Genomic DNA, 13,358 nt, shown 5'->3' on the forward strand with positions numbered 1-13,358 from the left:
CCCAAAAACCCTTTTCAGAGAAGCAGAAATAGAGCCAGAGTTAAATAATGCTAGCTGAGAGAGACAGAGTTGGAGAGATAGATAGAGAGAGATTGTTTTTCATTTGTGTTATTGATGAACCAATCATGGTGCCTGGCCTAATCAGGGCATCACTTCAAAGCCTGTTTGTTCTTGCCAGTTAGAAATCGATAGCTCACGCTCTGATCTTCTACCTCTCTCTCTCTTGTCTATAATAGTGATAATCTAATAATGACTGAGTGTCAACTACACCGCTATCGTCATCATCAGTATTTTATTCTGGGTTGCAAGCGATTGGTTTCTCTTCTGGACCCTTCCTTTGTGTCCACTCTGCTGTAGATTCCTTATTCAGACCTCCAGTCACGTTGGCAGCGTTAGTTCATGCACCACTTTAGAGTGAAAGAAAAAGAAAAATATTACGTGTGCATGAGTTGTTTAGTTGTGAAAACCCATGTTATGAAGCTCCCAGCATGCAGTTTTGGTGCAGATGTTAATGCCAGAGGAGGTTTGAGGCTCTCAGCACTCAGAGTGTTGGTGTTTGGGGTTTTTTGGCCCACTCTGTAACTGTATGTGGTCTGCTACTTTCTGGCTGAGCTGATAGAAAATTCATGATCTGACTTGTTCCTGCAGGAGCAGCATCCTATAACACTACCACACTTGAATTACACAACACAGCTGGATGCTTTGATTTATATTCCTGTGGCAGTAAGACAGAAAACACCTGAATCCAAAGATTAAGAAGTCCAATACACCTGTCTGTAGATGTAATGTATGTGAGGTTACAAATCCCTGACAGAAATATGTCGGCATGTTGACCCATTCCCCTCATCCAGTAAACAATCAAGTTTTCATCAAGAGGGTATTTGTGAATTCAAATAACTTGAGGACGCAGAGTCTTACTTAAGTGGATTTAAACCACTCAGTGGTTTAAATTGCTTTTAAATTTAAAGAAATATGTGATTTGGTTGATTAAGTAAATGATAAGCAAGGCGGATAACGAAGTCAGCACAGCAGATTAGCACGGAAACCATAACAACATTTTCATATAGTGCTCAATTCTGATAGGTTCAAGTATAAATGAAAAAATTATGTTTATCATTAATATAAAGTGTTCATTTGCAGTTCCTTGATTTGCAGGCAGTAATTGGTGAAATCCACATGTTTATGCAAAGAAGAGCATTCCAGTTATGTGATGATTAGCCACTGACTCTGTCACAGCTTTCAAATGCAAAAGACATGCACTGAATCACCTCTAGAACTTTTAGCTTCTTCACTTATGAATTAATAATATAATATATAAGTGTGCAACACTTAATTCCATAGGAGACGCTTAAAACAGACTACTGGGGATTTGAATAGTTGTAATTTGTAAACAGGCAATGGGATGTTTTTGTTTCACCCTTTGAATTACATTTAAAAGTCTAGGATTCATTTAAAGCTTAGTGTATGCTGCCACAGCTGCTTTAAAATGAAACAGGACAAAACTGAGATGAGCTCCTTCACATACTTAGCGGTTAGGGTTCGAGCCGTTTTAGGCCTGGAGGCAAAAATGAACCAGCCTCTTCGAGGCTTTAATTCACACCATGCCTTGTAAATTATCCCTATTGGCTGAAAATGTGATCCCTAATAAGCATGAACCAATCAATAGCCTGACTAAGTTAGCTTGAGCCAATAGTCTTGTTCTCGCCTACCGGTGACCGTGTCATTAATCACCCACACGCGCGGCTGATTTGTTTTAATGAGACTTTCTTTATTAAATCAAATAATTCAATAAAGACCGAGGGTACTTGTTTGTTCTGGAAGAAGGAGAAGAAAATGGAGAGCGATGTGGTGCTTTTAAAATACAGCCCCATTCATCATTATGGAAGTGCCGCCTTAAAATTGAGAAACATCCATCAGCTTATCAGGAACTGTCTAATGAGCATCAGGCCACTTCATCAGCTTCAACAAAATCTGCCCTCTCATTCATCTCAGAGCAGGAGGCCTGTCTGTTAATGCTCGCTCTGATACGACATGTCCAAACTCTCACACACAAATTAGTGTTGGTGGACATGCTTACACCAGCGCTGAAACTCAGACTGGCATATGTAAACACAATCACGAGCACACCCTTATCATAGCTGGAGCTGCTGAAGAATGTAAGAGAGAAAGTATTTAAGTGAAATCAGTCACTGCCAAAGCCTGGCACTCACTCGCACACACTCACACAAAGTGCATTTAATGCACGTGTGTGAGTGCTCGGGTATTGAACATTAAAGCGCACAGATGCAGCACTCTAAAAACTGTTCTTCATCTGCTGCAATCAGATGTGGTTCTATTTATAGCCCCACAGAGCAGACATGTGATAGCAGAGTGGACGGAGGAATTGGTCAACGAGGGCTTTTTTAAGCTAAAGGGGTGATATTAGACAGGGTAGGAACCAACCCTTGCTGGCTAGCATGCTAACACCAGTTGTCATTTCTGTAATGCAAAACTCAAATATCTTTGGCACAACAGCCACGCTGCTGGAACAGTGTTGAAAAGAAGAGGTCTGTGGTAGCTGGCACAGATCAGGACAACAGACAAGAACAGTCAAGTGTTTTTGATGCTAAAAAGAAGACAAGTTCACCGTGAACAAGTTCTGAAAAGTTTTTTGTTCATATATTTTTTTTAAATAATCACAAAATCCGTCTTTAGACATCATTAAAGGTACATATCTTCAGTGCAAAGTGCCCACGGTTCTGTTTCTGCCACTTTTGAATACCCGACACCAGCAAGTGTGTTTGGTGTGTGTGTTTACACGCACTCATGACCTGTTCATCACAGGGGAGCCAGACTGAGGAAGCCATCCAGACCACTAAAGAGATTACTCCTCCTCACACCCTTCCTGCCATTTCTCATCCCTTTTCTATCTCAGTCTCTCAGGTTCTACTGCTTCGGTCTCTGCCTGTAACGGCCCCTCCCTCTCCCATTTCTAACGCTCCTAATTATCCATTAACCGCCTCTGAGGGTCTTAAGGATGTTACAGATGAGGAATTACCCTTGTTGCCAAGTTGCCTGATAAATGTCATCTGGCATCTCTACCGCTCGGCTGTCCATTACAGACACATGCATGTGTATCGCCCTGCCCTCCTCAAAGGAATCGTTCTTAACAAGACCATCTGGAAACTATGGCAACTCTGGGATTTGTGGTGTTTGCTGCAGGATCATGACCTGAAAAAACGCAGGAGGTTAAAAAGAAGTCTCTTGAACTGCCGTGTAAGCTAATAACTGCGTAGCATTACTGGCTTGCAATTTCCATGATCATTTCTTATCCTGAGGTACAAACAATGCTGTGAAAAGTTACAAAGACATTTCTAAGGTTTTGGGACTCCAGCGAACCACAGTGAGAGCCAATATCCTCAAATGGAGAAAAGTTGAAACAGTTGTGAACCTTCCCAGGAGTGTCTGGCCAACCAAAAAACTACTCCAAGAACATGTGAAGGACTCATATCCAGGGGGTCACCAAAGAACCCAAGAACTGCAGGCCTCACTTTCCTGAGTTAAGGTCAGAGTTCATGATTCAACAATAAAAAAGAGAGTGGCCAAAAATGGCCTCCGTGGGAAAGTTCCAAGGGGAAAAACACTGCTGACTGAATAGCACAAAAAGGCTCATCTCACATTAGCCAAAAGACATCGTAATGGCCCTCATGACCCGGGATTTGAGGGAAAAATATTCTGATAACACTAAAGGTGAACTTTTTAGAATATCTGAGTTCTGTTACATCTCTTGCAAAACTAGCACATCACTTCATAAAAAGATATCCTACCAACTGCCCGGCATGGTCGTGGTGGAAGATGTGGTTGCTTTGTTGCTTTAGGACCTGGATGGCGTGCCATAATTGATGGAACCGGGAATTCTGCTCTCTCCCAGAAAATTCTGGCCAGCCATCAGTTTACTCCCTGAAGCTCAAGCTCATCTGGGTCATACAGCAGAATAATGATCTAAAACAAGTCTACCTCTGAATGTCTCCCAAGAAACAAAATTAGGGTTTTGGAGTGCCTGAGTTAACGTCCCAACTTAAATCTGAATTGAGATGTTTTGGCGCAATCTAAAACAGACCATTCACGCTCAAAACACTGTGGTGTGTGCACCAAAATCCTCTGCAGCAGCGTGAAAGACTCACTGCCAGTGATCACAACTGCTTGATTGGAGTTTTTGCTGCTGAGGTAGGCAAAACCAGTTCTCAGGTTTAGAGAAAAAAAAACTAAAGGTACTAATGTTTGTTTCTTTTTGTCTGAACTGATTGCATTTTAATACTGAACTATGGTAGCTTAAAAAACAATAAATAAAAAAGCATTTCTTGTTTCCTCGTAAATTTACGAGGACCCAGAAGTGTCGTTAACTTAATAACTTAATTTCAGTCCACCTTTGTGAGCTTTGAGGACCTGCACCTTTTTTCAGAGCATGATCATTTTAACTATACTAAAAAAAACAAAAAGAACAACAACTGGAGACTTTTTGAAGGCTCTCAATGATTGGACACAGGAAGATGGATTGTTCTTGTTGAATATTACAGTATTACAATAAAATATTTCAAAGCTTGCACTACAGAAATGCCTGAACTCACTTCAAGTCCAGTAATGCTGAAGTTATAACAGCTCACACTGTCTCCCATTCGCCTTGTGTTGGTCGGATCAGAGAGGTTTTTGGTTTCAACAATATAAAAAGGTTCAGGGGGATGTGAATGGGACCATCATGTCCTTGTTGGCACAATGAGCCAAAATCTTGAGTTAAAACAGCCCCAAATTTGGTTGGAAAGGAAACGTGTGCTACTAATTTTTGACTTGTAAAACACCAAATCTGCTGTCGCTGCAGGACAGAACTTTACTTAATTATTATTATTTTATTGTATTAATCATGATTATTTAATTATTCAGTTCAAAAACGCTGCCCTGTGCTCTACATTAGTGAACCACCATAATAAATGACAGTAGCTCCACAGAGGCTTTCTGACAAAGATAAATTAAATCTCCTCCCGTGAGGTAAAATGATATTGTCAGACATGCCCCGCAGCCAAGTCTTGAGTGTGAACTGGAGTCACTTGTGTTTAATTTTTCCGCAGTCCTCAGGGAATGTACCCAAATGCTATCAAGTGTATAGGGATGATGATGTGTTTCATGGCTGCAGGTCTTTCAAGGCTCCTAAACTTGGGCCGATAAGCACAGCTCTTATGAAGCATCTGTTTCACATCAGACTGCTGACTTGTGAATATCAGCATTTTATAAGAACCAGAGCAGAACTTTGGTGGGACTTTATCAGCTTACAAAGACTGATCACTAATCATTCAGACCGCTCGTTTTCAGGTTTGTTCTGGGAGGTAGCTAAATGGTCAGAACTGTACAAATGGTACTTTAGGTTCTTGTTGATCATGCAGAACTGTTCTAAACTTACACTGCAGTCTCACATAAAGAAGAACGAAGCATGCATCAGATGGTATGAGACCCATATTAGGTTATTGTATTATCACGGGTGGTGGCTCAGGTGCTAGAGAGGGTAATCTACCTGTCAGATGGTTGGTGGATTAGTCCCCAGCTCCTTCAGTCTGTATGCCCAAGTATCCCTGAGCAAGATGCCAATCCATCTCCTCATCCATCTGCGTGTGAGTGAATGTTAGAAAAAAACACCAGATAAAAGTGTTTCAGTACAAACACTTTTCTTAAAAGTACTGCAGTACGTTACTTAATTACACCAACACACAGCCTTTTCCTAATGAGGTCACACGTGATCTTTCTCTTAGTGTTTGGGTGTGAACACAAAGCCGACAGCACAAAGCGAAGATGAACACGAGCACAAAGAGACTTTAAAGTGGTCGTCATGGTGATTCTACTGCAGGAACATGAACAGGTAGAAAGGTGCTCTTCAGTTTGTCACACTTTGTTTGAGTTCAGGAGTGGAAGGCTTCAAACGATGGCTCACCTTATCACAGTGCTGGGCCGGGCTCAGTGTTCACTTGGCAATAACACTCTGGGTTCTTGGCTAGCTTAGCGTTAGCATGCTGTCAAAGTAACAAGAAAGTAAAGTAGCAAGTAGAGTAAAAAATGACTGTCTCTAATGAGTCATTAAGTAAGTTACTGCAGTACTTTTAAGAAAAGTAAGTAGCAATGTGTAATAGATTTCTGTTCTTGGTTACGCTTGGGAAAATAATGTTTTTACGGGACTTTGAAATCCGCTGTTTCACAACAGTAACTCTGCTTGCTGACAAGTGAAGAGCTGGGAAGTGACAGATCCCTCTTTCTAATGCCATAACCTCATGCGTCAGAGCACAGACAGCAAAGGACACCTTGTGTGTAAATGAGCCACAGCCACGGCAGCGACTTCACCAAAAATGCACCAACTGGCGCCCCGGGCAGAAAAACCGGCTGTTTTAATCATAGGAGTAAATTAAGTCTTTTGTTTCACTATTCAAAGCATCTGAAGCATTCAAAACAATAATAACCCAACTATGCCTGTTGAAAACATAATGTTTTGAAGCTGCCTTCCTCATGTCTTGACTCATATTCTGACTTCAAACAGGCAATTAATGTGTGGACGAGGTGATAACAGACAGAGGAAGTGTGAGGGTACGAGCGACTCACTGCTACTAATGAGCTACGACATCACTGCAGCCGTATGAGGAAGTGTCTGTGTGAATGTGTGTGCGACTTCATGTATGTATCATGTGCCGTTACAGTTGACCTATCCTATTTAAAGCCAAAGCAGAGGGACTCCAGATCTCCAAGGGAGGACGACCGACCACGCACACAATGTGTCAGGTTGGCAGCAGTACATAGAGGTTTGAGGATCAGTGTTTGATCCATGCTGACCTTTAGTTTGGCTCCAAGTCGCCTCTCCTCTCCTGCCAATCCGACCCAAATGTTTGGTTCGCTGATCACGTGAGAAGATTGCGATGAATTGGGGTTTGGTGTGTTCGTGTTTTCAGCCTTTTGTCTTGATGGAGAAGTTGCCCTGATACAATCCATCTTTGAATGAGAGTCTCACCAGTGAAGCTTTTGCTCATGAAAACGAAACACTGAATTTATGTAGCTCGTCTCAGTTATTTCAAGTGTAGCTACATGTTCGCCCTGTTTATCATACTCACACGCCCTCCTGTCAGGCTCCTGGAAGCACTTCATTGTTTTTTGTGGGGTTTTTCATCTGTTTCTGGTTTTTAGCAGACTTTTATATTCATCCATCTTAGTTTCCTTTCATGTTTGCCAGATTGTATTGGGACTTTCTAGCCCTTCTGTGCCTGACATTAGTCTGTCACTGTTTGCCACCAGACCTTTGAACTTGTGTTTTTTGTTTTTCTCCCATCGTCTCTCGTTGCTTTCTGCCTTGCTCTTTGTTGTCATGACTGTGTTCTGTTGCAATTGTACCTCTGGGGCTCAGAGTCTCTGGTTACTTTGATTGTGTTCACAATTTGATCCAATCTCAACATGAAAGTCACTTAGGTGCAGTTGCCCAGCTTGTCCATAAACACACCAAATCCCAGGTCAGTGGAATCATTTCTGACTGATGTTTTTGTCATGCCTTACAACAGTCTGATGTGCAATGGTGACCAGATCCAAATGTGGTCTGGCTGATGCAAGCACACGATGATCCTCTCCTGTCCTGCAGGGATTTACACTTTGTGTTTCCCTTTATGCAGAACCAGCCACCAGGATACACATTGCATGCTGTATAGGAAATCTCAGTAATGACAATATTTTGTCAAATGCTTCAGACAGGAGATGCACACTTTAGACTACTGGACACTGACTTGATGTAACCACGTCCACAACACATACTTTCCATTCCAGGTTTACTAGAATACTTCCTTACGGGATGTTGGCAAAGTTATCTGTACTCTGAGGCACAGCGATTTCATCATACTTTTAGTGTTCTTGCTGTTTTGTTTGCTTTCCATTCAAAATACACAACACCAACAAAAAAAGGACCAAATGTGAGGTTGAGTTTTTACCTGCATTTGCTATGTCTGCTCTAGTTAAGAAGAGTGTGAGGGACAATCATTCAGTCACTCGTTCTTTTAGACATCCCAAAACACCTTTAATTTGCCTAAAACACTGTAAAGGGGGAGAACTGAAACTAAAATTAGAAATATCCTGTCTCACAGTGATGCTGAAAAACTAGTTCATGCATTTATTACTTCCAGGCTGGACGACTGTAATTCATTATTATCAGGATGTCCAAAAAACTCACTGAAAAGCCTTCAGCTAATCCAAAATGCTGCAGCAAGAGTCCTGACAGGGACTAGAAAGAGAGAGCAGATTTCTCCAGAATTGGCTTCCCTTCATTGGCTCCCTGTTAAATAATCAGGCCCCATCTTATCTTAATGACCTTGTAGTACCATATCACCCTATTAGAGCTCTTCGCTCTCGCTCTGCAGGCCTACTTGTTGTTCCTAGAGTATTTAAAAGTAGAATGGGAGGCAGAGCCTTCAGTTTTCAGGTCCCTCTTCTGTGGAATCAGCTTCCAGTTTGGATTCAGGAGACAGACACTATCTCTACTTTCAAGATTCAAATGTTGCTTTTTGCTAAAGCATATAGTTAGGGCTGGACCAGGTGACCCTGAATCCTCCCTTAGTTATGCTGCAATAGACGTAGGCTGCCGGGGATTCCCATGATGCATTGAGTTTTTCCTTTCCAGTCACTGTTCTCACTCACTATGTGTTAACAGACCTCTCTGCATTGAATCATATCTGTTATTAACCTCTGTCTCTCTTCCACAGCATGTCTTTATCCGGTCTTCCTTCTCTCACCCCAACCAATCACAGCAGATGGCCCCGCCCCTCCCTGAGCCTGGTTCTGCTGGAGGTTTCTTCCTGTTAAAAGGGAGTTTTTCCTTCCCACTGTCGCCAAAGTGCTTGCTCATAGGGGGTCCATATGATTGTTGGGTTTTTCTCTGTATGTATTATTGTAGGGTCTACCTTACAATATAAAGCACCTTAAAGTGACTGTTGTTGTGATTTGGACCTACATAAATAAAACTGAATTAAACTGTAAGATATACTCAATAACCAGAAACAAGCAGTTTTGCCCCATTTTTGCAAGTTTCCCTTCATGTAAAATGATAATTTCTGAATAAACTTCCTGTGCTACACAAAGGGGATTATGCAGCTCAGTTTGCCAGATTTCTTTTAAATTTAGTTTTTATTTGTTTATTAATTATTTATTTCAACATTACTGAAAATGATACAAACACATTTGAATGTTATTTTAACAAAATTGAAACTAACTTGGAAGTGATTAACCTTTGGAGACAATCTGAATTTGGATCCATAAATTTTCATGAGGTTTCTTTACAAAATTGGAAAATACATATCAAATTGAAAACAAAATTAAAAAGAGGAAAATCCTTCTGGATCTTAATATACAGTGGGGCAAAAAAGTATTTAGTCAGCCACCGATTGTGCAAGTCCCCCGACTTAAAATGATGACAAATGTAAATGTAAATGTAAAGAATTTATTCGTAAATCAGGGTGGAAAATAAGTATTTGGTCACCTCAAACAAGGAAAATCTCTGGCTCTCACAGACCTGTAACGTCTTCTGTAAGAAGCGTTTCTGTCCCCCACTCGTTACCTGTATGAATGGCACCTGTTTGAACTCATCATCTGTATAAAAGACACCTGTCCACAGCCTCAAACAGTCAGACTCCAAACTCCGCCATGGCCAAGACCAAAGAGCTTTCGAAGGACACCAGGAAAAGTATTGTAGACCTGCACCAGACTGGGAAGAGTGAATCTACAATAGGCAAGCAGCTTGGTGTGAAAAAATCAACTGTGGGAGCAATCATCAGAAAATGGAAGACATACAAGACCACTGATAATCTCCCTCGATCTGGGGCTCCACGCAAGATCTCATCCCGTGGGGTCAAAATGATCATGAGAACGGTGAGCAAAGATCCCAGAACCACACGGGGGGACCTGGTGAATGACCTGCAGAGAGCTGGGACCAAAGTAACAAAGGTCACCATCAGTAACACACTACAACGGCAGGGAATCAAATCCCGCAGTGCCAGACGTGTTCCGCTGCTGAAGCCAGTGCATGTCCAGGCCCGTCTGAAGTTTGCCAGAGAGCACATGGATGATACAGCAGAGGATTGAGAGAATGTCATGTGGTCAGATGAAACCAAAGTAGAACTTTTTGGTATAAACTCAACTCGTCGTGTTTGGAGGAAGAAGAATACTGAGTTGCATCCCAAGAACACCATACCTACTGTGAAGCATGGGGGTGGAAACATCATGCTATGGGGCTGTTTTTCTGCCAAGGGGACAGGACGACTGATCCGTGTTAAGGACAGAATGAATGGGGCCATGTATCGTGAGATTTTGAGCCAAAACCTCCTTCCATCAGTGAGAACTTTGAAGATGAAACGAGGCTGGGTCTTCCAACACGACAATGATCCAAAACACACCGCCCGGGCAACAAAGGAGTGGCTCCGTAAGAAGCATTTGAAAGTCCTGGAGTGGCCTAGCCAGTCTCCAGACCTCAACCCCATAGAAAATCTGTGGCGGGAGTTGAAAGTCCGTGTTGCTCGGCGACAGCCCCAAAACATCACTGCTCTCGAGAAGATCTGCATGGAGGAATGGGCCAAAATACCAGCTACTGTGTGTGCAAACCTGGTAAAGACCTATAGTAAACGTTTGACCTCTGTTATTGCCAACAAAGGTTATGTTACAAAGTATTGAGTTGTATTTTTGTTATTGACCAAATACTTATTTTCCACCCCGATTTACGAATAAATTCTTTACAAATCCTACCATGTGAATTCATGGATTTTTTTTCCACATTCTGTGTCTCACAGTTGAAGTGTACCTCTGGTGCAAATTACTGACCTCTGTCATCATTTTAAGTCGGGGAACTTGCACAATCGGTGGCTGACTAAATACTTTTTTGCCCCACTGTACAAACTTGACTTGTTCTATTGTACCTACAGTGAAATGTTTGTTTGTTGTAATGAGAGGTCCACGTTTTTGATCTGTCATATGAGTGGGTCCCACTTTAAATTCTCTCAAGAAAGAAAATGACACATGGATTTAAAAGTATTGCCAGTGGTTACGATGTAATTAAAGGAAAGGAAACATTACCTCTGCTCTCACACTGGACAGCTTAAAATAGGCAGTCCCTTCATTTTATGGTTTTAATGCCAAATTCTGCAGCAGACAGAGATTCAGACCAGGCTACATTATTCATTCTCTTACTGTCCAGTTTTGATGAACTTGTGCTGAGTGCAGCCTCAGATTTCTATTATTGGCAGACAAGTGTGAAATTCAACATGGTTTTCTGTTGTTTCTGTTCAGCTGTAACCAGACTGGGCTTTCTGCTCCCATTCTTCTCTGACTCCTCTTATCAACCAGGCATTTGTGTCCACAGCACTGCCATTCACTGGAGGGTTTTTGTTGTTTTTTAATATTCTCAGCAAACTCTACAGGCTGTTTTGATGAAAATCCAGGAGATCAGCACATTCAGACATATTCAGGCCAGCCCATCTGCCACCAACAATCAGGCCTCAGACCTTTTCTCTATATTAGCTCTAGATGTGAACACTCCCAGTAATGCTGGAAACTTGGATTTCCAGCATTTTGTGTATTTCACTGCTGCCACATAGTTGCAAATGATAAATAGTGTGCTGTTAATAATTATGGATGAAGGTAGGTTTTAGGATTTCCAGCCTTTTATGTGCTCCTCTGATGTTCCCGTTTCTCAGAATTTCATGCGATCATGTGATTTTCAGATGCTTTACAGAAGCAGAAGCTTTTCTAGGTCACATGTACCATGTACAATGGTACATGTGCAAAAAACTGAAACACATTACAAGGATTTGCACCATTAACCAAACTTTTTTTTTTAACATCCATGTAACTATTCCAAATCAGAAATATTTTTTAATGCACATTAAAACATATTTTCACCATGGTCAGCAGTATGTGCACCATCCAAATATGTGGTTAAAACCTGCAAGAAGCTTGTTTAGGTGATTCATGCACACACACACATAGATACACACTCTCCCTTCATGTGGCCTCCTTACGATCCACATGCACTCATCTTTCTCATAACAACACAAACACACCTCCACTTCAGCTGCTCTCATTCCTCATTACCTCTCCTTGCAATATCCATCCTCCTCAAAACAATACTCACACATCACTTGATGCACCCCACCTGGTGTCGCCTCACGCTCTACACCTTTTTGGAACTAATGAAAAAAAGATGTAATGCATGTGAGAACAGTCCATCCCGGTGTACTTTAAACCCTTTCGCTCTCTCCTCCACCCCCATCTTTTTCCTTCTCTTCACGCTTGCTTCTCTCCTCCCTCCCACCTGTTATTGTCTTTCGGTTCTCTCCCACCTCTGTTTCCTTTTAAATTCATTCTTCGTCTTTCTGTCCTCCTCCTTTTCTTTGTATGAGTCCAGCCGTTCCTATTTTGTCATAGTTTGTTATTCACTTTACATCAATGAGCGCTCGTCCTCACAATCATTTTTAAACAGTGGGTTGTATAATGATATATATAATGTAAAATCGCATAAAAGTGAGGTAATAAGTGGAGCTTAAAATCTGTTGATGGTGCTTTACATTACTTAAATATAAAGTTAGGACTTAAATATAAGGTACATTTTTCATTATTAAGACAATGTTTTTTTTTTATTGTAGACATTATTCAGGATTCTATTACATCAGCAGGTTTTACAAGGCACTGAGAAACTTTCATGGGCACTATTAACTTATTGCAAATTAAACTTGATCATGGTGTCTCCGACCTTGAAACGAATCATTTGTCTCTAATCTCATTAAATCCTTTATAATAATATTCAATTTTACAAGTTATACCGTTTGTTATACAGCTTTATACTGTATGCACTCTATTCAGCCTCACGTTTCAGTACTGTGCAAAAGTTTTGAGCCTCACAAAAGAACCATTAGCTGAAAACATCAGGAAACCGGACAAGAGAAGGACAAAGTAAAGTTGGCAGTCCTAAACAAAAAAGGAAAAGAAAAAGAAAAACAGAGGACCTGAGAGATGCATCTGCCCCTTCAGCTGATCCAAAGTGGCTGTTAAGTAGGCTGAGGTACACCAAATTACACAAGAACTGGATTGAAACTCAGTGGGAATGAATCCAATTTATACATTTTTGACTCACATCATTGTCAATTTGTACGAAGGAGGTCAGGAGAGAGACACAACAGTGAGTGTCTACAGCCAACTGTAAAACATGACAGAGGCTCACGGTTAGGGGCTTCCTGTTAAAAGGGAGTTTTCCTTCCCACTGTCGACAAAGTGCTGCTCATAGGGAGTCATGTGATTGTTGGGTTTTTCTCTGTGTGTATTATTGTAGG

This window comes from Aulonocara sp. 'chitande type north' Nkhata Bay, linkage group LG14 (assembly GCF_057382095.1).
Source record: "Aulonocara sp. 'chitande type north' Nkhata Bay isolate Kocher_YH1m ecotype deep benthic linkage group LG14, A_spYH_male_GT1.1, whole genome shotgun sequence".
Classification (NCBI taxonomy): Eukaryota; Metazoa; Chordata; class Actinopteri; order Cichliformes; family Cichlidae; genus Aulonocara; species Aulonocara sp. 'chitande type north' Nkhata Bay.